We start from the raw sequence: 25924 nt of genomic DNA on the forward strand, positions 1-25924 counted from the left end.
CCCCGTGGCCCATAATTTATCGATGATAAATATAAATAACTATCAACCCTAAAATAGTTAATTTAATTTAGAATATTTTAGCGACTCTTTTTTGTTTACAAGTTATCAACCCAGTGCCCCGTTATTTATCAACAGTAAAAAGAAATAACTACCAACCCAGTGTCCAGTTATTTATCAACGGTAAAATATAAATAACTATCAACCCTAAAAAGTATTTCATTAGTTTACTTTAGAAACTTTTTTTTAGTTTACAAGCTATCAACCCGGTGACCCATTATTTATCAACGGTAATTATAAATAACTATCAATCTTAAAAAGTTAATTTTATTTATAATATTTTAGCGATCATTTCTTTAGTTTACAAAGCTATCAACTCGATGGCCCGTTATTTATCAACGGTAAAAATAAACAATTACCAACCCTAAAAAGTATTTCATTTAGAATATTTTAGCGACTCATTTTTTTAGTTTACAAGCTATCAACCCGGTGACCTATTATTTATCAATGAAAAATATAAATAACTATCAACTCTAAAAAGTTAATTTCATTTAGAATATTTTAGCGATTCATTTTTTTTAGTTTACAAGCTATCAACCCGGTGACCTATTATTTATCAATGAAAAATATAAATAAGTATCAACTCTAAAAAGTTAATTTCATTTAGAATATTTTAGCGACTCTTTTTTATTTGTTTACAAGTTATCAACCCGGTGCCCCGGTATTTATCAACGGTAAAAACAAATACCTAGCAACCCTAAAAAAATTAATTTCATTTAGAATATTTTAGCAACTATTTTTAGCTTACAACTTAAAAATGGTACTTAATTTAACTAGCAAGTGGTAGTTCATTTGAGTTGCAAGTGAATCTCCCACCCGTTATTTCCCCCCTAAAAACCACTAGCCCGAAAAAGAGAAATATAAAAGTTAATCCAAAAAAAAATATGAATTGGCGTACGAAATAACAACCAAAAGGAAATTGCTAAAAGAGAATTGTCAAAAGGGAATTGCTAAAAATTGGTCAGAAAAATATAAAGTAGTGTACTATAAAAAATAATTGTACAAAAGGAAAAAAGGAAAGGGAATTGAAAGAAAAATTGATGTCATGCGTCGATGCAAGCTACAGGCAACAAAATCGAGCTGGGCATGCTGGCAGACTCACGCGAGGAAAGAAAAGGAAGCAGCAAACCCGGCATATAGCAGCCCATGTGCGACCGGAAAAAAGATGGGCCCAGAATTAGTACTACTATTAAAACAGGATCGCTAATTAATGCAAAACGACAAAACAAACGAAAGGAAACTGACTCGCGCTAGCGGCGCGAGCGCTTCGCGCCAGCTGACCGCTCCCGCGATCTACTGCCAGGGACTCGACTACTGCCATGGTTCGGCTTTACTTGAACAATCATTATATCCTGCATGTGGACCGGTAAATGCATGCAATGAACGGAAAAGAAAATCGGAGGTGAAAGATGTGCTGACGTGGATAACATGCATGTGCAGAGAAATATAGTAGTGGGTCTCCTATTTAGAGATAAAAAAAATTGTAGTCTTCGGCAAAAAAGCATTGTGCTCCAACGTTTAGGTCATCTCCAGCGGCGCGACGCATTTCGGACGGTCAAAAGTGGTCGCGAGTGTCCATTTGCGTCGCCCCACGGACGTCAAATTGACCGCAAGGGGCGAAATGTCCGTTTGCGTCGGGGGTTACCTCCAGCGGTCCGACGCATTTTGGACATGCAACTGTTTTTTTTTTTGTGCTACTTCTTTACAGTTTATAGTTGAATGGTCAAGTTTAAACGCGAAAAAGATGTACTCATGATGTCATGTTGGTCCAATCGAATAGATTATAGCCTAAACAATTAACCGGATACGTCAATCGACTAGATTCAAACATATTTAACATACAAATAAGAATAAATTTAAAAACATATAAACTAAAACTATTTTTGCGTCGTCGTCGTCGTGGAAACTCCTCCGCCTCTTGCTTGTCACCTCGTCGTCCGAACTGGAGGACGACGCGCCCGTCGAGGACTTGAAACTGGAAGAAATTGCGTCTTCGTCGTCGTCGTCGGTGAACGGACGACGACGCGCCACCCGCGCTAGCGCCCTGGACTTCTTCCTTGCCGCCGCCTTGTCGTCCGCCTTGGTGTCGGAGTCCTCCTCCTCCTCCTGGCCTCCTCCTCGTCGTCCGCGTCGCTGGCAGCGCCACCTCCGTCCTCCTCCTGGCCTTCGCTGCCATTGCCGCCTCCCTCCTCCTCGTCCTCACTCGGTGTGGAGGTAGGGTAGCTGGGCGTGGAGCCCGGATCGCTTGGCGTCGCCGGCAATTCCCACCAATGCAGGAATCCGGGCGACTTGCCCTCGTTCTCCGAGTCGGACGGCAGCGTGTAGTCGCTCATGGCGTGCCGGTGTTGGAAGAAGAAGAGGAAGAAGAAGGAGGCGGTTGAACTTGAATTACCGTAGACGCGAGGGTTATAATGTGCGCGGATTAACGGCGGCGCGTAAAACGAAGAGGCCGGTGGTTGCTCTTCCGCGGCGGTTCGGCGCTCCATTGCGGTGGTTGGTCGCCGGCGGTTGTGAATTGGAGGCCGATCGAACCTAGGTCGCTGCCATGAGGGCCCGTGGGGACGCGAGCGGACGCTTGGAGCGACCGCCGAGACGCAAACCTGGCGCCTATTTGGGCCAGGTTTGCGTCTCCGCGGACGACCCGGTCACTTTACGTCGCCCCGCTGGAGGTGGTGGCAGACGCATTTCCGGTCACGGCGGACACAAACGGTCGCTCAGCGTCCGTTTGCGTCGCGCCGCTGGAGATGCCCTTAGTATTGTAGTATCTTTTATTTTAGACAAAGTACTGTATATAGTACTCCCTCCGTTCGGTTTAAATCGACGCGAGTTGTGCAGAGAAAATAGCTTGTGCATGTACATTCCTCACGTCAAAATTAAACGTGAACAGAGGTAGTACCTTCTATCCATTTTGTTCCTGACCATGGATCTTCTGGAAATATAATCAAACAGACCATGCATGTACTCTGTCGGCCGACTACTGCAGTTTCACCCAGGCACTCTGGGTACCAAAATCTAGCCCGGTTCGTGCCGTCAACATCGATCTCCAGGCCTCCCCGTCCATTTTCGACAGGCAAAGCTAGCCACGGTGGCACGCCGCAGGAACCTGGCTATGGATAGTTGGACTCTGAACGCAGTAGCCAGTGTGGGTGTTGTTTATTTGGACGCTTGCAGACTCATGAGGTTTTCTCGTTCCAAGTTTCAATTGCTTTCGGAGTACACACGCGTACTGCACGTTCGTTCGTACTGCACCTCGGGCTGCTGGACGTACATAACGCACGTGTGTCGCATTAGTTTATTTATTTATTATCTATCTTCATGACTTCATCGCTTGGGGAACATGCACAAAAATTGGCTTCGCAAAATAATGTTCTGGCTGTTTTTGAGAAATTTTTTGGTATCAGTCCAGAATCTGTTTTCAGTCAGCACTTCCCCAAATATCATCTCCCTCTTATTAGAAAACCACTTTAAGAAGCTAAACAAGTATGTACAAGTATCCAACAACTATAATATGCAAAGACTGAGTGATGCCAGTATACCTCCCCCAAGCTTAGGCTTTTGGCCTAAGTGGAGATCAATCCTATGGTGCCCATGAAGTAGCACCTCCGTAGTACGATAAAGATGGATCATGTTCTGGGTATGCGCTGGAAGAAGCACCAGGAGACGTGACAGTGTAGTCGTAAGAGGGCTCGGCGTCCTCGGAGTCATGCTGCTGGTGGAAGTCATGTATCTTCAGTTGCTCATCCACCTCCTCCTTAGAGCGCGACCACGGTTTCCTGTGAATATCAAATAATTCGGGCTGCGGCAAAGGGATTTCTCTCTCATCCCCGTCAGCAAACAACATTCTATAGACCATATTATCTAAACTAGAGTCAGTTGTAACAAATTGATGATTCTTCATAGCAGCAATATCAAGCCTTATAGGAGTTAATTTCACATCAGTAGGGTCAAGAGGAAGATCTAGATATGCTAAAATGCGTGATGCAACAATTCCTCCAAAAATAGGCCCCTTGTTAGACAAACGGCGAGCAACGAGAGCACCAAGATGATAAGGTGTCTCTCCAGTAAGTGCAGCAACCAAGAAAGCAAGATGATAGCTAGAAATATTGCTAATGTTCTCCCTACCAAGAATGCTAGTAGCAAGGTAATAAGCAAAATATCTAATGGCGGGGAGTTGAATGTTTCTTATCTTTCCACGCTGAATGGTGCGGCAATCATCATTGGTGACTCCTCGATAGAGCTCCAGCAAAGCACTGGGATTATTCTCGATCTTCTTCGTTGTATCTACAGGAGCAATATCCAATGGAGTACAAAAATCCTTCAACTTCATAGTAATAGGATTACCATAAATCCTGAATGCAACTGTTGGTTGATAGTGCTTGTTGTTGAACTGAAAGCTCTCAACAAAGATTTTAGTTAGCATGTAGTATTGCTCCCTCTCATCTTCCATATATGCGGTTAAGCCCACATTACCAACGAGGACCAAGAAATCATCCAGCAACCCTGCATTACTCAAAAAGTTATAACATGGAAAAGATGAAGCGTTAGGGACTCCATTGTTCTCTTCGGCTTCGAAGCTCGGTGCGATGACGTCCTCATTATAGGATCGTCTAATCCGAGTGGATGACCTTGAGGGCCTCCCCGTGCTTGTCGTCTCTCTTTCAAACACTTCTCCAAAGTTATAGTTATCCATCTCCCTTTTCTGAAATTTTTCAACAAACAATATAAAATTTGATTTGGTGACATATAATTGAGGGAAACTACCATAGGAACTTGGTAGAGTACATGCATCAAAACTAATTTTTAAAACTTAGAACAAGCATGCAAGCTCACTAAACATGTTACCTACAGCAGCAAAATATTCAAGATATACTCAACCAAACAAAATTCTACTTGGATAATCGGAGGAGTTACATACCGGAGAGCCAATGTGCCAAATTTCAGACAGAAATCTGGGCTGAGCAAAGAGATCGAGAAATCTTGAGCTCTTGAGCAGAAACGCGAGTGAAAGAAAGCTGGTGCGAGTTTTTTCGGGAGAGAGAATGAGATGGGAGAAAGAGATGAAGTAGTGGGGCAAGGAGGGCCCCACACAATAGGGTGGCGCGCCCCCCTTGCTGGCCGCGCCGGCTGGTGGGGTGCCACCCTGGGGTGCCCCACTGGTCATCCCCAGGTGCTCCCAGGTGCCTCTTCGAAAAATAAGACCAACGGTATAATTTTTGAAAACTTTGAAAAATGCACATTTCTGGGTATTAAATTTATTATTACTGGGCAGAAAAAGATTTTTGAAATCGCTAATTAACTAAAGAACTTTGCAACAAAAAGTGCTACAACAAGTAAAACAAGTGGAGGAAGAAAAGAAATGTTGTTTAGTTCCTCCATGCATATAAAATGAATTTGTTAACAAGGTTGATCAAGTCTTGCCACCAAATAAAGTTTACATAGCATAAGAAGAAATAAACCTCAAATCAATCATGTTACCTTGAATTGTATTGATATGGATCCAATCATAATATTTTGATATCCTTCTTTAGGCTCATATATAGGACAATCAATAGTTCCCACTTTGATAGTTCTCACATTAGAAATGGTATTAACTCCACATACTTTATCAATCCTCTTGGGAAAATAAACGGTATGCTCCTTATCATCGACATTGAAAGTAACTTTTCCTTTATTGCAATCAATTACAGCTCCTGCGGTGTTAAGAAAAGGTCTCCCAAGAATAATAGACATATTATCATCTTCAGGCATTTCCAACACAACAAAATCAGTTAATATCAAGCAGTTATTAGTAACTTGAACAGGAACATCCACACATATACCAACAGGAATAGCAGTAGATTTATCAGCCATTTGCAAAGATATATCAGTCGGTATCAACTTATCTAAATAAAGTCTCTTATAAAGAGAAAAAGGCATAACACTAACACCCGCTCCCAAATCACATAGAGCAGTTCTAACATAATTATTCTTGATGAAACAAGGAATGGTCAGTATACCTGGGTCGCCCAGCTTCTTTGGAACTTTGCCATTGAAAGAGTAATTAGCAAGCATAGTGGAAATCTCCTCATTAGGAATTTTTCTTTTGTTAGTGACAATATCTTTCATATACTTTGAATAAGGAGGCAAACTATTATACCAAGTTTTAGCATCATCCTTTAATGAGAAAGGAAAAAATTTAGCAACAAAATAAGTACGCATCTTGACATCATCAGAAAACAAGCTACTCAAAGTAGAAAGTTCATTCATGTGTTCTGCAGCACTTTCTTTTTCAGTTCCACAAAAGGGTGTTTTCTCAACAATAGCTATATGAGATAGATCAAGAGAAAAATCAAAATCTTTATCCTTAATGTTTATAGGAGATGTGGAAAATTTAGGATCAGGAGATAGCTTATATCTAACAGTATGTTGAGCAAGCAACTTTTAAATTTTTCTTGCATCAGTAGTAGCATTGCATTTATCAATAAAATCATCATCAAGTTCCACATAATCTTCATCAGGATCATCACTACAGTATTCAACAGACTCAGGTGAATTAACAGGTATAGCAGCATTTTCATTAGGAGTTTCAGTATTTTCAATTTGTCTAGACCTAGCAATTGTAGCATCTAGAAAAGATCCCAATGAACCACTATCATCAAGCACAGCAGAAGCATCATCAATATTATAAGAATTTTCAGATTGAGCAGAAGTACCAGCATGTGAAGCTTGTGGTGGTGAAACAAGTTGACTTATCACAGATGGTGAATCAAGAGCAGCAGAGGTACTCAGAGTTGTACCTTTTCTTGTAGTGGATGGTAATATGGCGACTTTAGGATCGTGAGATTTACCCATGATGGAGAATTTGCAGCGAACAATATCAATCCAAGTGAACTTCCAAATAAAGCTATGCTCCCCGGCAACGGCGCCAGAAAATAGTCTTGATGACCCACAAGTATAGGGGATCGCAACAGTCTTCGCGGGAAGTAAAACCCAATTTATTGATTCGACACAAGGGGAGACAAAGAATACTTGAAAGCCTTAACAGCGGAGTTGTCAATTCAGCTACACCTGGAAACAGACTTGCTCGCAAGAGTTTATCAGTAGTAACAGTTTATAGCAGTAGCAGTAGTGAAATAACAGCAGCAGTGTAACAAAGACAGCAGTAGTGATTATAGTAACAGCAGGATTAAAATACTGTAGGCAGAGGGATGGATGACGGACGTTGCATGGATGAGAGAAACTCATGTAACAATCAAAGCAGGGCATTTGAAGATAATAATAAAACGGTGTCCAAGTACTAAGCAATCCATAGGCATGTGTTCCGTATATAGTCGTACGTGCTCGCAATGAGAAACTTGCACAACATCTTTTGTCCTACCAGCCGGTGGCAGCCGGGCCTCTAGGGAATCTACTGGAAATTAAGGTACTCCTTTTAATAGAGCACCAGAGCAAAGAATTAACACTCCGTGAACACATGTGATCCTCACATCACTGCCTTCCCCTCCGGTTGTCCCAATTTCTGTCACTTTGGGGCCTCGGGTTCCGAACAGCGACATGTGTATACAACTTGCAGGTAAGATCATAAAACAATGAATATCATCATGAAACAATAACATGTTCAGATCTGAGATCATGGCACTCGGGCCCTAGTGACAAGCATTAAGCATAACAAGTTGCAACAATATCATAAAAGTACCAACTACGGACACTAGGCACTATGCCCTAACAATCTTATGCTATTACATGACCAATCTCATCCAATCCCTACCATCCCCTTCAGCCTACAGCGGGGGAATTACTCACACATGGATGGGGGAAACATGGCTGGTCGATGGAGAGGCGTCGGTGGTGATGATGGCGATGATCTCCTCCAATTCCCCGTCCCGGCGGAGTGCCAGAACGGAGTTTCTGGTCCCGAGACGGAGTTTCGCGACGGTGGCGGCGTACTGGATGGTTTCTGGCGACTTCGACTTCTCGTCTCGTGTTTTTAGATCGAAACCCTTAAGTAGTCCAGAGGGGGGCGTCAGAGGCTGGCCGAGGCGGCCACACAGTAGGGCGGTGCGCCCCCCCTCTAGGCCGCGCCGGCCTAGTGTGTGGGGGCCCTGGGCCTCCCCCAGGCCTACCCTTCTGGCTCCGTGAATCTTCTGGAAAAATAAGCCCTTCAACATAAATTCCGGGGATTTTCCTAAAAGTTGAATTTCTGCACAAAAACGAGACACCAGGGCAATTCTGCTGAAAACAGCGTTAGTCCGTGTTAGTTGTATCCAAAATACACAAATTAGAGGCAAAACAATAGCAAAAGTGTTTGGGAAATTAGATACGTTTTGGACGTATCAGGTTTCGACAGGTTTTAGTATCAGAGCAGGACTGCCTATAGGAAACCCTTTCGGCTGGTCGATGTTGAGCCTAGTACTTGTGAAAACTATTTGAAAGCTAAAAGTATTTGCAAAAACATCTGAATAGGATTCTTTTTACTCCTTATCTGGTGTTACTCTAATGTTGAGTCCTCTTACCTTGTTTTGATTGAAAAAGGTTTTACCTCTACCCTGATATTTCCAAACTTATAGGATCTACGAGTTTGGGTTGTTTTCTTTAAAAGTACTTCGTACTTGGTTGCTTAACTCAGTGTTCCTAAAGTTACCTCAGTTGATCTGAATCTTGTTCCTTCCATTCAGTGAATGTTATCATTCCATTGAATCGTTTCCAAGGAATCCGAGACTTCCCAGATGGCTTCCCCGAAGAGTTACCTGGCATGCCACCTGATCGAAGTGTGGACTTTGTCATTGAGTTGGTTCCCGGAACTGCCCATGTTTCCCGGAGACCATATCGTATGCCTCCGGAAGAGTTGGTTGAACTGAAGAAGCAGTTAGAGGAGTTAGAAGAGAACAACTTCATACAACCCAGTACAGCTTCCTGGGGTTGCCCTGCCCTCTTTGTCAAGAAGAGAGATACCAACATTCCGCGGCTAGTTGTTGATTACCGTCCGCTCAACGCAGTGACAGTCAAGAACAAATACCGTCTTCCTATAATCAATGATCTTTTTGATCAGTTGTCCGGTGCCACTGTCTTCTCCAAGATGGATTTGAGATCAGAGTACCATCAAATCAAAATCCGCAAGGAGGACATTCCAAAGACAGCGTTTAGAACTCGTTATGGTCTTTAAGAGTACATTGTCATGTCCTTTGGCCTTACAAATGCTCCATCCACTTTTATGCGGCTCATGAACTCTGTTTTCATGGAGTATCTTGACAAGTTCGTCGTGGTCTACATCGACGATATTCTGATCTACTCCAAAATCGAAGTTGAACATGATGAACATCTCCGTCTGGTGCTAACAAAACTTCGTGAACACCGTCTCTACGCCAAGTTCTCCAAATGTGAGTTCTGGTTAAAAGAGCTCATATTCCTTGGTCATGTTATCTCTGAAAAAGGTGTTGCAATCATTCCAGATAAAGTTCAAGCCGTTCTTGACTGGAAGACACCTAAGTCAGCTAAGAAGATTCGAAGTTTTCTCGGTCTGGCGGGTTAATACCGCCGATTCATTGAAAATTTCTCAAAGATTTCCAAGCCAATGACCGTTCTTCTCAAGAAAGATAAGAAGTTCGAATGGTCAGAAAAGGCTGAAGAAAGTTTCCAGGTTTTGAAAACCAAGCTGACTACTGCTCCTATGCTCGTCCTTCTGGACACAAGCAAATATTTCGTTATCTATTGCGATGCCTCTCTCCAAGGGCTCGTCGGATGTGTGTTGATGCAATATGGCCATGTGGTGGCCTATGCCTCTTGACAGTTTAAACCACATGAGCTCAATTATCCTACTCATGATCTCGAGCTTGCAGCTGTGATCCATGTTCTTAAGCAGTGGCGACCTTACCTTTATGGTAATCGTTGCGAGTTATACTCGGATCGTCAAAGTCTGAAGTATCTTTTCACCCAGCCGGATCTGAATATCAGACAGAGAAGATGGTTGGAAGTCATCAAAGATTATGACTTGGGTCTCAACTATAAACCCGACAAAGCTAATGTCGTTTCTGATGCGCTAAGTCGAAAGACCTATTGCAACAATCTGATGGTTAAGCAAGCGCAACCTTCTCTCTATGAGGAACTCAAAACTCAACCTTGAGATTGTTCCTAGTGGATTCCTTGCTAATCTAGAGGTGAAGCCCTCTCTTGAAGACCAGATCAATAAGGCTCAGAAGTAAGATTCTGGCATTACCGAGATCAAGAAGAACATTGCTAGCGGATTTGCTAAATGTTTCTCCATTGATGATCAAGGTACCGTTTATTTCGGTAAGCATCTAGTCGTGCCGGATAAATCGGATCTCAAAGAGCTAATCCTTAAAGAAGCTCATGAATCACTCCTCTCCATCCATCCTGGTAGTACCAAGATGTATCGGGATCTCCGCCAAAGATTCTGGTGGTTTGGGATGAAACAAGAGATCGCTAAGTTTGTTGGTGAATGCGACGTTTGTCGTCACGTAAAAGCTGAACATCAAAGACCTGCTGGCACTCTCCAACCTTTATCCATTCGAGAGTGGAAATGGGATGAAATTGGCATTGATTTCATTACCGGTCTCCCCAAGACCAAAAATGGAAAAGATGATATATGGGTAGTGGTTGACGGTCTATCCAAGGTTGCTCATTTCCTTCCTGTTCGGGAAGATATTCGTGCTAGTCAACTGGCCGATCTATACATATCTCGGATAGTCGCTCTTCATGGTGTTCCCAAGAAGATCATCTCTGATCGTGGAAGTTTGTTTACCTCCAAATTTTGGGAAAGTCTTCAGAAAGCTATGGGAACTCGTCTTTCCTTCAGCACAACCTATCGTCCTCAAACCGGTGGTCAAACCGAAAGAGTGAATCAAATTCTTGAAGACATGCTCAGAGCTCCTTGTGTTATATCCTTTGGTAAAGATAGGGAAAAGTGCCTTCCATTTGCCGAGTTCACCTATAACAACAGCTTCCAATCCAGCATGGGCATGGCACCTTTTGAAGCTTTGTATGGCAGAATGTGTAGAACTCCTTTGAACTGGTCTGAAACTGGAGAAAGAAAGTTCTTTGGACCAGATATAATCAATGAAGCATAAGATCAAGTTCGCATCATTCGCGAGCGTCTGAAAACTGCTCAGTCACGTCAAAAGAGCTACTATGATTTCCATCATCAAGAAGTGAAGTATGGAATTGGTGATCAAGCTTATCTTCGGGTCACTCCTCTAAAGGGTGTCCGTCATTTCAGTATAAAAAGCAAACTAGCACCTCGCTATGTTGGTCCTTTCCGCGTCCCTGCCAAGCGTGGTAATGTTTCCTACAAGTTGGAGTTACCTTCCAACTTTCCTGAAGTTCATGATGTCTTCCATGTGTCCCAACTCAAGCGTTGCTTCAAAGATCCTATCTGTGGTGTTGATCACGAGACTCTTGAGCTCCAAGAGGATCTAACCTATCGAGAACATCCTGTTCGTATCCTTGATGAGGCCGAGTGTAAAACTCGACGTCAGAGGATCAAGTTCTTGAAAGTTCAGTGGTCTAATCATTCTGAGCAAGAAGCAACCTGGGAACGAGAAGATCGTTTACGATCTGAGTACCCTTCCTTCTTTTCTAAAACCTAGGAATCTCGAGGACGAGATTCTTGTAAGGGGGTAGAGTTGTAACATCCCAACCTTGTTGTTTATAAATAAATGAGTGTTCATGAGTGCATGCATATAATTTGCATTTGAGTAAAATTTGCATTAAACCCTAATGTGCATTTCCCCTCTAGTTCAATCTCATTCACAATCTCTCAAGTTTTCAAAATAGGCCACATGGTTTTGTTGTATTCAATAAGTCCATGTGTGTTTGTTATTCTCTGGAAAATTTGAGTTCAAACAAAATTCAAACAGATTCAAATTTTGAATTGATTTGGAGAAATAAAAATCTAGAAAAGAGAAAAGGGAGAAAAAAACGTCTCCTCCCTCTCCCTGGGCTCAGCCCACTTCCTTCCCTCTTCCCTCTCCCTGGCCGAACGGCCCAAGTCGGCCCAGCCGCACCCCCACCAGCCCAATTTTCTCCCTAGGGGGGTTTTCACAAAATGGTCATCGTCCCCGCGCCTCAAAGCAGCTCGGTGGCGCATGGCCGACCATCCGATGCTCCGGCCGGCCAGGATGCATCTCGCCGCCCTCGGTGACCTATAAGAGCTTCACCGCCGCGCCCCGGAACCCTAGCCCCATTCTTCCTCTTCCCCCGTGCTCTCCCGTGTCCCCCAGAGCAAACCCTAACCCTAACATCTGCGGGCCGGCCACCGTCCGATTCGCCGCCGGCGAGGCTCCCCGGCCATCGCCGACCCCTCCATCGCGTCGAGGGTGAGCCCCTCTACCTCCTAGTGGCCTCCGTTCGCCTCCTCTCCCTCTCTAGCGCTGCCACGCCGTACCACCTGACCCCGCCGCCGCATAGGCTCACCGCCGGCCGTGCTCCGGCGGCCAATAATGGGCGGCGCCACCACCAAACTGTCCAACGCGGCGCTCCGCCTCGTTTTCCCCTACTCGTGCGCTCGATTTCGGCCTGAATCGCTCGATTGCAGTCCCACCCGAGCTCACAGGGAGCAATGGCGCCGCTGACGTCATGCTGACGTCATATTTCATTTTCTATTTTCTATAATTACTTTCAGTAATTGATAAATAATTCATATTAAATTAGAAAAATATAAAATTATATATCAAAATGATCAGAAAAACATTTCCTAATTGTTTATCCATGTTTCATACATGCTTGAACCAATTAAATATGAGCTTTAGTAGAAACCCTAAATTGACCCCTCTCATCTGTCGGAGTCGATGCCGAACCCCTTCTTTTTCAGTCGATGCACCTAGGGTTACCCAAACCTCTTTAATATGACATGTTGATACGTCTCCAACGTATCTATAATTTCTTATGTTCCATGCTAGTTTTATGACAATACCTACATGTTTTGTTCACACTTTATAATGTTTTTATGCATTTTCTGGGACTAACCTATTAACAAGATGCCACAGTGTCAGTTCCTGTTTTCTGCTGTTTTTGGTTTAAGAAAAGTAGTTTACAAATATTCTCGGAATTGGACGAAACAAATGCCCATGGCCCTATTTTCCACGGAGTCTTCCAGAAGTCCGAAGAGGAGTCAAAGAAGGCCAGCAGGGGGCCCACACCATAAGGCGGCGCGGCAGTGGAGCCTCCCTCGCCGGCCTATGGGGAGGGAGCCCACTGGCTCCTCCGACGCTGCCTCTCCGCCTATTTATTCCTTCGTCCACGAAAACCCTAGTACCGAGAGCCAAAATATGAGAAAGGTTCCAGAGACGCCGCCCCGTCAACCCCATCTCGGGGGGTTTAGAAGATCTCCTCCGGCACCCTGCCGATGAGGGGAATCATCACCGGAGGGCTCTACATCACCATGCCCGCCTCCGGACTGATGCGTGAGTAGTTCATCCTTGGACTATGGGTCCATAGCAGTAGCTAGATGGTTGTCTTCTCCTATTGTGCCATCATTTTTAGATCTTGTGAGCTGCCTATCATGATCAAGATCATCTATTTGTAATGCTACATGTTGTGTTTGTTGGGATCCGATGAATATGGAATACTATGTCAAGTTGATTATTGATCTATCATATATTGTCGGGGGGAAGACCCCGGGTAGGGCAATGGACGCGGAGCAGCCGGCTGGCCACTGGCCTGCTCGCGGCAAAGGCCGGCTGAGGAGCAGCCGGCTGGCGCCGTGGCCGGCTAGTCCGGAAGTCGGCTGGCTCTAGGTCCTAGTCGGCCTGGCTACGGCCGACTATGCTGTGGCTGGGCCGGCTTCTACAAGCCATATCCGACTGGGGGTTTGTACCTCAGACCGACTCGAGGCTGGCGAGTCTTGCACTAGAAGGAACCGGGTTGGTGATCCGGGTTCCCAAAGTCCACGCTGACTTCATCTTCCGTAAAGCGCGGGGCACTGTGGAGCAATAGTGCCACGCGCCGGACAGGCCATCATGGTCTACGTCGATCCGTACTGGCTACAGTGGCTGATGGCGACAGGGACACCTCCTCTCCATACCGCTGACCTTGGCAGCCGGATGGGACAGGCCATGAGGCCTCAACGGCTCCTGACGTCACTGCCTCGGGAAGGAGCGGAAGCCGGAGCCGGCCAAGCCGGCCAGTAAACTATAGGGTCTTATATGTAAAGTGCTGGTGCCTATATAAGCCGCACTACCCCCTCTCGTGCAGGGGACCGATCATTCTCACTTCACTTCCACCCCTAGCGCTGCCCTGTGAGAGAGACTCTAGTCTTCCTTAGCCTCCCAGGAGCAGCCGGACACAGCTCAAGGAGCAACCTTGTATTGTGCAATCATCATATACACTCTAGCAGGAGTAGAGGTGTTACCTCCATCGGAGGGCCTCGAACCTGGGTACGTCGCCGTGTCGCTCGTCCCCATACCCGCATTCGGATACCGCCGTGAGATCTCTCAGGAACCACCTTCGATTAGCCACCCTATGGCATATGCCGTGATGATACCACGACATTTGGCGCCCACCGTGGGGCCTTCAGCATCCTCGGCCGGTGTCTTCATCCGGACGGGCCTCACCATCACCACCGGCGAGCGAGTCGCTTCAGGCTTGATCTGGAGATTCGGCTCCCTCGACTGCGTCAGCGACAACGCTGGCTGCTTCGCCGACCGGCCCTTCCCAGCCGGCGGCAGCGTCATCTCCTTCGGCGGCCACGACGTCTACGTCGCCACCGTCGCACCGCCGCGCTGCCCGCGGCAGGTGCTGCGCTGCGCAAGCCCTCCTCCGCGAGCCGGCAGCAGCGCTCCCGCCAGCCCCGCCGTCGTGCAAGTCATGATGGCTGGCGAGGAGCTCCCCACCAAGAACCCGCGCACCCGTGGCCCCAACCTGGAGCGCAACGTCGACCCCAACGCCTCCGGCTCGGGCCCAAAGGCGCCTCCACCTCCATCCCGGCTGGACGAAGTCCGGACGAAGCTGAGCTCCCCGCTCACCGCAGGCGGCGACGCCGCCCCCGTCGAGGCGGACCTGGAAGTACATCGCCAGCTCCTCCTCCAGCAGGCCGAAGAGCTGGCTGCAGCCAAGCGCCAGCTGGCCATCACCCAACGTGAGTTCAAGCACGCTCACGGCTTCACGCCAGGCGGCAACAACCCCAGCCAAGCCGTCATGATCCGCAAGCGCGGAGGCCTCTTAGGCGCTGAGATCGACCGCGACGGCGTGGAAGTGCCGGCTCCGTCCGCGGAGCTGCCCGTCTACAACACCCCCGACAAGAACATCCTCGCAGCCGAAGCGGCTTCGAAGGAGCTAGCCCTCCTCGAAGGAGACGAGCTGCGCCGCCAGACGCAGCGCGTAGCTGACCTGTGCCGGGCTGCAGCTGAGCAGACCAAGGACCCCAGGTATGGTGCTTCGAAAGCCCCTCCCGTCCGCGCTGCTGCAGGCACCAGCAAGGACCCCCACAGAGACACGGCCGAGTCCGCCTCGTCCGCACCGAGCCGGCACAGAGACTCCCGCGACACCCGCGCAGGTTCAAGCCGGACAAGCCGGCTGGACGGCGGCCACAGCGGCCGCAGCCGCCCACCACCAAACCGGAATGAGGAGCATGACTCCGAGCTGGCGGCGCCAAGGCGCCAACACGGGCCGGCTCCAGAGCGAACCGGCACCAGGCAGCCGGCACGTTCCCGGCTGGGCCCCCGCATCGAGCCCGTCGACGCCAGAGACCGCCTCGATCGGCTGGTCGAATCCCGCATTGCGGAAGAGGAGGCGCCGGCTTGCCCCAAGTGCTTCGGGCCTCGCATCGCCAACGAGCCCATGCTCGACGGTTTCCAGCTCCCCCGCGACACGCCCAAGTACGATGGCACCGCCAAGCCGGAGGACTGGCTGCAGGACTACTCCACCGCAGTCGGCATCTCCAGAGGCAACAAGCGCTTGGCGGTGCGCTACTCCCCCCTGATGCTGGTCGGCTCCGCCTGCACCTGGCTCAACAACTTGCCAGCCGGCAGCATCAACGGCTGGCTTGATTTCGAAGAGGCCTTCATCAGCAACTTCACCGGCACCTATCGCCGGCCGGGTCGCCCCCAACAGCTCGAGATGTGCAAGCAGGGCCCGGACGAGACGGATCGCGCGTACCTGACGCGCTGGTGCGAAATGCGCAACTCCTGCGAGGGCGTGCACGAGATCCAGGCCATCAACTTCTTCATGGGTGGCTGCCGGCTGATGGCGTGTAACTCACACGTTCGTTGGGAACCCCAAGAGGAAGGTATGATGCGCACAGCAGCAAGTTTTCCCTCAGAAAGAAACCAAGGTTTATCGAACCAGGAGGAGCCAAGAAGCACGTTGAAGGTTGATGGCGGCGGGATGTAGTGCGGCGCAACACTAGGGATTCCGGCGCCAACGTGGAACCTGCACAACACAACCAAAGTACTTTGCCCCAACGAAACAGTGAGGTTGTCAATCTCACCGGCTTGCTGTAACAAAGGATTAACCGTATTGTGTGGAAGATGATTGTTTGCAGAAAACAGTAGAACAAGTATTGCAGTAGATTGTATTTCAGTAAAGAGAATTGGACCGGGGTCCACAGTTCACTAGAGGTGTCTCTCCCATAAGACAAACAGCATGTTGGGTGAACAAATTACAGTTGGGCAATTGACAAATAAAGAGAGCATGACCATGCACATACATATCATGATCAGTATAGTGAGATTTAATTGGGCATTACGACAAAGTACATAGACCGCCATCCAACTGCATCTATGCCTAAAAAGTCCACCTTCAGGTTATCATCCGAACCCCCTCCAGTATTAAGTTGCAAAGCAACAGACAATTGCATTAAGTATGGTGCGTAATGTAATCAACAACTACATCCTTAGACATAGCATCAATGTTTTATCCCTAGTGGCAACAGCACAACACAACCTTAGAACTTTCTGTCACATCGTCCTGTGTCAATGCAGGCATGAACCCACTATCGAGCATAAGTACTCCCTCTTGGAGTTACAAGCATCTACTTGGCCAGAGCATCTACTAGTAACGGAAAGCATGCAAGATCATAAATAACACGTAGATATAACTTTGATAATCAACATAACAAGTATTCTCTATTCATCGGATCCCAACAAACGCAACATATAGAATTACAGATAGATGATCTTGATCATGTTAGGCAGCTCACAAGATCCGACAATGATAGCACAATGGGGAGAAGACAACCATCTAGCTACTGCTATGGACCCATAGTCCAGGGGTAGACTACTCACACATCACACCGGAGGCGACCATGGTGGCGTAGAGTCCTCCGGGAGATGATTCCCCTCTCCGGCAGGGTGCCGGAGGCGATCTCCTGGATCCCCCGAGATGGGATCGGCGTTGGCGGCGTCTCTGGAAGGTTTTCCGTATCGTGGCTCTCGGCACTGGGGGTTTCGTCACGGAGGCTTTAAGTAGGCGGAAGGGTAAGTCAAGAGGCGGCGCGAGGGGCCTGCACCATAGGGCCGCGCGCGGCCAGGGCCCGGGCCGCGCCGCCCTATGCTCTGGCTGTCTCGTGGCCCCTCTTCGTTTCGTCTTCGGACTTCTGGAAGCTTCGTGGAAAAATAGGCCCCTGGGCTTTGATTTCGTCCAATTCCGAGAATATTTCCTTACTAGGATTTCTGAAACCAAAAACAGCAGAAAACAACAACTGGCACTTCGGCATCTTGTTAATAGGTTAGTTCCAGAAAATGCACGAATATGACATAAAGTGTGCATAAAACATGTAGATAACATCAATAATGTGGCATGGAACATAAGAAATTATCGATACGTCGGAGACGTATCAGCATCCCCAAGCTTAGTTACGCTCGTCCCGAGCAAGGTAAAACGATAACACAGATAATTTCTGGAGTGACATGCCATCATAATCTTGATCATACTATTTGTAAAGCATATGTAGTGAATGCAGCGATCAAAACAATGTATATGACATGAGTAAACAAGTGAATCATAAAGCAAAGACTTTTCATGAATAGCACTTCAAGACAAGCATCAATAAGTCTTGCATAAGAGTTAACTCATAAAGCAATAATTCAAAGTAAAGGTATTGAAGCAACACAAAAGAAGATTAAGTTTCAGCGGTTGCTTTCAACTTGTAACATGTATATCTCATGGATATTGTCAACATAGAGTAATATAATAAGTGCAATAAAGTATGTAGGAATCAATGCACAGTTCACACAAGTGTTTGCTTCTTGAGGTGGAGAGAAATAGGTGAACTGACTCAACATTGAAAGTAAAAGAATGGTCCTCCATAGAGGAAAAGCATCGATTGCTATATTTGTGCTAGAGCTTTGATTTTGAAAACATGAAACAATTTTGTCAACGGTAGTAATAAAGCATATGCATCATGTAAATTATATCTTATAAGTTGCAAGCCTCATGCATAGTGTACTAATAGTGCCCGCACCTTGTCCTAATTAGCTTGGACTACCGGATCATCACAATGCACTGTTTTAACCAAGTGTCACAAAGGGGTACCTCTATGCCGCCTGTACAAAGGTCTAAGGAGAAATCTCGCATTGGATTTCTCGCTATTGATTATTCTTCAACTTAGACATCCATACCGGGACAACATAGACAACAGATAATGGACTCCTCTTTTATGCATAAGCATGTAACAACAATTAGTAAATTTCTCATTTGAGATTTGAGGATATATGTCCAAAACTGAAACTTCCACCATGGATCATGGCTTTAGTTAGCGGCCCAATGTTCTTCTCTAACATATGCATGCTTAACCATAAGGTGGTAGATCTCTCTTACTTCAGACAAGACGGACATGCATAGCAACTCACATGAAATTCAACAATGAATAGTTGATGGCGTCCCCAGTGAACATGGTTATCGCACAACAAGCAACTTAATAAGAGATAAAGTGCATAATTACATATTCAATACCACAATAGTTTTTAAGCTATTTGTCCCATGAGCTATATATTGCAAAGGTGAATGATGGAATTTTAAAGGTAGCACTCAAGCAATTTACTTTGGAATGGCGGAAAATACCATGTAGTGGGTAGGTATGGTGGACACAAATGGCATAGTGGTTGGCTCAAGTATTTTGGATGCATGAGAAGTATTCCCTCTCGATACAAGGTTTAGGCTAGCAAGGCTTATTTGAAACAAACACAAGGATGAACCGGTGCAGCAAAACTCACATAAAAGACATATTGAAAACATTATAAGACTCTACACCGTCTTCCTTGTTGTTCAAACTCAATACTAGAAATTATCTAGACCTTAGAGAAACCAAATATGCAAACCAAATTTTAGCATGCTCTATGTATTTCTTCATTAATGGGTGCAAAGCATATGATGCAAGAGCTTAATCATGAGCACAATAATTGCCAAGTATCACATTACCCAAAACATTTATAGCAATTACTACATGTATCATTTTCCAATTCCAACCATATAACAATTTAACGAAGAAGGAACTTCGCCATGAATACTATGAGTAGAAACCAAGGACATACTTGTCCATATGCTACAGCGGAGCGTGTCTCTCTCCCATAAAGTGAATGCTAGGATCCATTTTATTCAAACAAAACAAAAACAAAAACAAACCGACGCTCCAAGAAAAAGCACATAAGATGTGATGGAATAAAAATATAGTTTCAGGGGAGGAACCTGATAATGTTGTCGATGAAGAATGGGATGCCTTGGGCATCCTCAAGCTTAGACGCTTGAGTCTTCTTAATATATGCAGGGGTGAACCACCGGGGCATCCCCAAGCTTAGAGCTTTCACTCTCCTTGATCATGTTGCATCATACTCCTCTCTTGATCCTTGAAAACTTGCTCCACACCAAACTCGAAACAACTCATTAGAGGGTTAGTGCACAATAAAAATTAACATATTCAGAGGTGACACAATCATTCTTAACACTTCTGGACATTGCATAATGCTACTGGACATTAGTGGATCAAAGAAATTCATCCAACATAGCAAAAGAGGCAATGCGAAATAAAAGACAGAATCTGTCAAAACAGAACAGTTCGTATTGACGAATTTTAAAATGGCCCCAGACTTGCTCAGATGAAAATGCTCAAATTGAATGAAAGTTGCGTACATATCTGAGGATCATGCACGTAAATTGGCTTAATTTTCTGAGCTACCTACAGGGAGGTGGACCCAGATTCATGACAGCAAAGAAATCTGGAACTGCGCAGTAATCCAAATCTAGTACTTACTTTTCTATCAACGGCTTAACTTGGCACAACAAAACACAAAACTAAGATAAGGAGAGGTTGCTACAGTAGTAAACAACTTCCAAGACACAAAATAAAAACAAAGTACTGTAGGTAAAAACATGGGTTGTCTCCCATAAGCGCTTTTCTTTATAGCCATTAAGATGGGCTCAACAGTTTTGATGATGCAATCGCAAGAAATAGTATTTGAAGCAAAAGAGAGCTTCAAGAGGCAAATTCAAAACACATTTAAGTCTAACATGCTTCCTATGAAGAGGAATCTTGTAAATAAACGAGTTCAAGAAGCATAATGCAACAAGCGTAGAAAGATAAAACAAGTGTAGCTTCAAAAATTTCAGCACATAGAGAGGTGTTTTAGTAACATGAAAATTTCTACAACCATATTTTCCTCTCTCATAATAACTTTCAGTAGCATCATGAGCAAACTCAATAATATAACTATCACATAAAGCATTCTTATCATGAGTCTCATGCATAAAATTATTACTCTCCACATAAGCATAATCAATTTTATTAGTTGTAGTGGGAGCAAATTCAACAAAGTGGCTATCATCATATATAGGAGGCATATTGTAATCATAAAAGAAAATTTTCTCCTCAATGCTTGGGGGACTAAAAAGATCATGCTCATCAAAGCCAGCTTCCCCAAGCTTAGAATTTTCCATAGCATTAGCAACAATGGTGTTCAAAGCATTTATAGTAATAACATTCCCATTAGCATGCATATAAAGTTCCATGGGTTTTTTAATTCTCTCTTCAAACACATCATGTCCTAATTCAAGATAAAGTTCATAAAGATCTCTCATATTTTTGTTGTTTTCCATTATACTTAACTAGTGAAATAAAAACATGCATGATATTAAGTAAAGTGAAACAAGTAACTAATTTTTTTGTGTTTTTGATATAGCAAACAAGATAGCAAATAAAGTAAAACTAGCAACTATTTTTTTTTGTTTTGATTTAGTGCAGCAAACAAAGTAGTAAATAAAACTAAGCAAGACAAAAACAAAGTAAAGAGATTGAGAAGTGGAGACTCCCCTTGCAGCGTGTCTTGATCTCCCCGGCAACGGCGCCAGAAAATATGCTTGATGGCGTGTAACTCACACGTTCGTTGGGAACCCCAAGAGGAAGGTATGATGCGCACAGCAGTAAGTTTTCCCTCAGAAAGAAACCAAGGTTTATCGAACCAGGAGGAGCCAAGAAGCACGTTGAAGGTTGATGGCGGCGGGATGTAGTGCGGCGCAACACCAGGGATTCCGGCGCCAACGTGGAACCTGCACAACACAACCAAAGTACTTTGCCCCAACGAAACAGTGAGGTTGTCAATCTCACCGGCTTGCTGTAACAAAGGATTAACCGTATTGTGTGGAAGATGATTGTTTGCAGAAAACAAGAGAACAAGTATTGCAGTAGATTGTATTTCAAGAAAGAGAATTGGACCGGGGTCCACAAGCTCACTAGAGGTGTCTCTCCCATAAGACAAACAAGCATGTTGGGTGAACAAATTACAGTTGGGCAATTGACAAATAAAGAGAGCATGACCATGCACATACATATCATGATGAGTATAGTGAGATTTAATTGGGCATTACGACAAAGTACATAGACCGCCATCCAACCGCATCTATGCCTAAAAAGTCCACCTTCAAGGTTATCATCCGAACCCCCTCCGTATTAAGTTGCAAAGCACCAGACACTTGCATAAAGCAAGGTGCGTAAGGCAATCAACAACTACATCCTTAGACATAGCATCAATGTTTTATCCCTAGTGGCAACGGCACAACACAACCTTAGAACTTTCTCACATCGTCCTGTGTCAATGCAGGCATGAACCCACTATCGAGCATAAGTACTCCCTCTTGGAGTTACAAGCATCTACTTGGCCAGAGCATCTACTAGTAACGGAAAGCATGCAAGATCATAAATAACACGTAGATATAACTTTGATAATCAACATAACAAGTATTCTCTATTCATCGGATCCCAACAAACGCAACATATAGAATTACAGATAGATGATCTTGATCATATTAGGCAGCTCACAAGATCCGACAATGATAGCACAATGGGGAGAAGACAACCATCTAGCTACTGCTATGGACCCATAGTCCAGGGGTAGACTACTCACACATCACACCGGAGGCGACCATGGCGGCGTAGAGTCCTCCGGGAGATGATTCCCCTCTCCGGCAGGGTGCCGGAGGCGATCTCCTGGATCCCCCGAGATGGGATCGGCGTTGGCGGCGTCTCTGGAAGGTTTTCCGTATCGTGGCTCTCGGTACTGGGGGTTTCGTCACGGAGGCTTTAAGTAGGCGGAAGGGTAGGTCAAGAGGCGGCGCGAGGGGCCCAGACCATAGGGCCGCGCGGCCAGGGCAGGGGCCGCGCCGCCCTATGCTCTGGCTGCCTCGTGGCCCCTCTTCGTTTCGTCTTCGGACTTCTGGAAGCTTCGTGGAAAAATAGGCCCCTGGGCTTTGATTTCGTCCAATTCCGAGAATATTTCCTTACTAGGATTTCTGAAACCAAAAACAGCAGAAAACAGCAACTGGCACTTCGGCATCTTGTTAATAGGTTAGTTCCAGAAAATGCTAGAATATGACATAAAGTGTGCATAAAACATGTAGATAACATCAATAATGTGGCATGGAACATAAGAAATTATCGATACGTCGGAGACGTATCACCGGCCCAACACCATGCTGTGGTACAAGCTGCGCCGCAGCGAGCCCAAGTCCATGGCCGCCCTCATGGCCATCGCCGACAAGTACGCGCTGGCTGAAGAAGCCGGCAAGGCGACGGCTGAACCGGCGCCGGCTCCCTCCAGGCGGGACCACCACAAGTCGGCCGAGCACAAGCCGGCAGACGGCGCCTCTCATAGCAGCCGGCGGGACAACTACCGCGGCAAGCGTCACAGCGACCAGCCGGACCGCCGCTACGGCTCCGCCCACGTAGCCGCCGTGGCAGACAACGCGGCAGGCGGCAGCCGCCGCCAGAAGCAAGACCGGCAATGGAAGCCGAAGTACACCTTCGAGCAGATGCTCGACTCGCCGTGCAAGTACCACAGCGGCAAGAACCCCTCCAACCACACCACCCGCGACTGCCACTTCATGAAGCGGCTGACAACCGGTGAACCTCTCCCGCCTCCACCCCCACCCCCTCCAGCCGGCGGGCCGGGTGGCGCAGCCGGCGCGGAGAACGCCAACCTCGAGCACCACGAGGCTAACCAAGTGCACCATGGCCGATATCTGGCCGAAGATGCTACCTACATCATCTTCACCTCCGAGCCCGAGGACAAGACGAGCCAGCAGAGCCGTTCCCTCGAGGTCAACGCGGTCATACCGCCGGTTCCCCAGTACCTAAACTGGTCAGAGCAGGCCATCACCTTCGATCGCCGCGACACACCGGCTGTCCTGCCGAAGCCAGGCAGCTATGCCATGGTCCTCGACCCCACCATCGGCACGACTCGGCGCAGCGTGCGTTTTTCGCGCGTCCTCATCGACGGCGGCAGCAGCATCAACATCCTCTACCACGACACCGCCCGCAAGCTAGGCATCCAGGAAGCCGAGCTGCGTCCCACCCCCACCGTCTTCCATGGCATCGTGCCGGGCCACTGCTGCCAGCCGATTGGCCGGATCACGCTGGAGGTGATGTTCGGGAAGCCGGATCACTTCCGCACCGAGAAGATCGAGTTCGAGGTGGTGGACCTCGTGAGTCCCTACCATGCGCTCCTGGGCAGGCCGGCCCTGACCAAGTTCATGGCGGTGCCCCACTATGGGTACCTGAAGATGAAGCTGCCTGGCCCCAAGGGGGTCATCACCATAGCCGGCGACTATCGTCGCTCCATGGACTGCGCCACGCAGAGCTCCAAGATGGCCCAGACGCTGGTCATCGCCACCGAGAAGCAGCTCATCCACGACGCCGTCGCCCTCGCCAAGGCCGCGCAGACAGACATGCCGGCTGCAGGCAACCCGGCTAGGACGACTCACTTCCAGCCGGCCGACAACACCAAGAAGATCCTGCTGGACCCGGCGCAGCCGGACAAGTACGTCACCATCGGTGCCGGCTTGAGCAGGAAATAGGAAAGCGAGCTCACCAGCTTCCTCCGTGAGAATCGGGACATCTTCGCATGGACTCCAAGAGACATGCCGGGTGTGCCGAGGGAGTTGGCTGAGCACCACCTCCATGTCCGGCCTGAAGCCAAGCCGGTGAAGCAGCCTCTCAGGCGCTTCGCCGAAGAAAGAAGGAAGGCCATCGGTGAAGAAATCGCCCGGCTACTGGCAGCCGGCTTCATCATGGAAGTGCTGCACCCGGACTGGTTGGCGAACCCGGTCCTGGTTTTGAAGAAGAACGGCTCCTGGCGCATGTGTATCGACTACACCAGCCTGAACAAGGCGTGCCCGAAGGATCCCTTCCCCCTGCCGCGCATAGATCAAGTCGTAGACTCGACTGCCGGCTGTGAACTGTTGTCTTTTCTAGATGCCTATTCAGGCTACCACCAGATTCCTTTGAATCCAGATGATCAAATAAAGACTTCGTTCATTACCCCGTACGGGGCTTATTGCTACACGACTATGTCGTTCGGCTTGAAAAATGCAGGCGCCACCTACCAAAGGTGCATGCAAAAATGCTTGCAGGATCAAATCGGCAGAAACGTTCACGCATATGTGGATGATGTCGTTGTAAAGACCAAGGAGACGACCACTCTCCTTGATGACCTGAGAGAAACCTTCACCAATCTGAGAAGATTTCGGATGAAGCTCAACCCGGCCAAGTGCACGTTCGGCGTGCCGTCTGGCCAGCTCCTTGGCTACCTCGTCTCTCAGCGAGGGATCGAAGCCAACCCGGAGAAGATCAGTGCCCTGGAGAAGATGGAACTGCCGCAGTGCCTCAAGGACGTCCAGAAGTTCGCTGGCTACCTGGCCTCCTTGAGCCGCTTCATCAGCCGGCTGGGGGAGAAGGCACTGCCCCTGTATCAATTAATGAAGAAGGCGGACAAGTTCGTCTGGTCACCGCAGGAAGATGAAGCCTTCCGTGACTTGAAGCGCGTGCTCTCAACCACGCCAATCCTTGCAACGCCGGCTTCAGTGGAGCCGATGCTGTTGTACATCGCAGCCACCAATCGAGTGGTTAGCGTTGTCCTGGTGGTGGAGCGCAAAGAAGCCGGCAGGGAGCAGCTGGTCCAGCGCCCAGTCTACTACCTCAGCGAAGTGCTCTCCCAGTCGAAGCAAAACTACCCCCACTACCAGAAGGTCACCTACGGCGTGTACATGGCGGCCAAGAAGCTCAAGCACTACTTCCAAGAGCACCCCATCAAGGTGGTTGCCACAGCGCCCTTGGCGGAAATCATTGGCAGCAAAGACGCCAACGGCCGGGTTGCCAAATGGGCTCTGGACCTAGCCGCCCACACCATCCTCTACGAGCCACGCACAGCCATCAAGTCGCAGATCCTCACGGACTTCTTCGTCGACTGGGCTGAGATGCAGTACCCGCCGCCTGTGCCGGATTCCACACATTGGAAGATGCACTTTGACGGCTCGAAGATGCGCAACGGCTTGGGAGCCGGCATCGTCCTCACCTCTCCCAAGGGAGACCGGCTGGACTACGTCCTGCAGATCCACTTCGCCGCATCAAACAATGTGGCGGAGTATGAAGCGCTCATTCACGGGCTAAAGC

Source organism: Lolium perenne, chromosome 6 (assembly GCF_019359855.2).
Source record: "Lolium perenne isolate Kyuss_39 chromosome 6, Kyuss_2.0, whole genome shotgun sequence".
Lineage (NCBI taxonomy): Eukaryota > Viridiplantae > Streptophyta > Magnoliopsida > Poales > Poaceae > Lolium > Lolium perenne.